This window comes from Dendrobium catenatum, unplaced genomic scaffold (assembly GCF_001605985.2).
Source record: "Dendrobium catenatum unplaced genomic scaffold, ASM160598v2 original_scaffold_217238, whole genome shotgun sequence".
In the NCBI taxonomy this organism is placed as follows: domain Eukaryota; kingdom Viridiplantae; phylum Streptophyta; class Magnoliopsida; order Asparagales; family Orchidaceae; genus Dendrobium; species Dendrobium catenatum.
Genome location: NW_021535648.1, coordinates 1 through 931, shown reverse-complemented (window position 1 = coordinate 931; position 931 = coordinate 1). Strand labels below are relative to the sequence as shown.

General features: G+C 38.2%; 1 long non-coding RNA gene across 2 annotated transcripts; it reads right to left on the bottom strand.

Moving 5' to 3' along the window:
* LOC114578914 lies at positions 1-918 on the bottom strand. Of its 2 annotated transcripts, none has more exons than XR_003699827.1 (2): positions 328-918; positions 1-240 (listed from the first exon to the last, which is right to left on the bottom strand). It is a non-coding gene; the product is annotated as an uncharacterized LOC114578914 (long non-coding RNA). The 2 variants fall into 2 exon arrangements; XR_003699826.1 differs by having other exon boundaries at positions 1-226.
* Between the last annotated feature and the right edge of the window lie 13 nt (positions 919-931).

Here is a 931-nt window from a genome sequence, read left to right as displayed (position 1 = left end):
ACCATGCTTCACGGAAAGAAAGAGAGAGAGGGAGAGCGAGCAATATGACTAATAAATTCCAACATAAAATAAATCAACCGCTTTCTAAAGATCCTCACACCTTAAGAATAAATAGGGAAAATCATAACATCAGTTGCCTGAGATATTTCATGCCATCCTCGATGTTCGTCATTGCAAAATGAGTATACAAAAGTTTATTTCCAAAAGATCAGTCACTTGTTGGCACCTACAAGCAAAATTCTTGCAAAAAATCTCAATGATTACGTTACTGAGGAAAACAAAAGACAACTATAATTATCAGCCATTAATTGTAAAAATATATCTCACCATGCAAATGTTTCTCATTGTCCACACCAATCCAATATTTTTTCAAGTTACGGGCAATCTGATTGCCAGAAGTATATCATACACATATGTATGTTTGTATGTATGTGGGTATATACATATATATATGAAGGGGGGCGGGCGGGCGTAGGAAAAGTTTTCATGCTGTCCTCTCAGCTCAAGCCCTAATTAAAAAAAGGGGGAAGCATCTGTTACTAGCAGATATCTGGTCATCTTTAATGACTAATCATTCTCAATTAAAGATATGACAACTCAACCAAGGAAGATTCGAATAGTAAATGCATCACGGCATCAACACTTAGGGGCTGTTTGGATGCAGGATTTAGGCAGCATTTGAAGTGGATTTGAGCTAAATCCAACCAAACGGCCAAAAATGCAAAACCAAATCTCACGGTAAAGCAAAGTCGCGGTTGACAGAAAATTCCCTCTTTTTGTGGTAAATTTTACGAAATCCCTTGGTTCGGCGGATTTACGGGATTTGGCTGAAGAAGCATGGGAAAGAGAGAAGGTTACCTTCACAACAAGCGAGCTCCCGTTGTTGCTTCCGATAAAAAAAAAATGTAACTTCCGATCCAACCAACAGGAA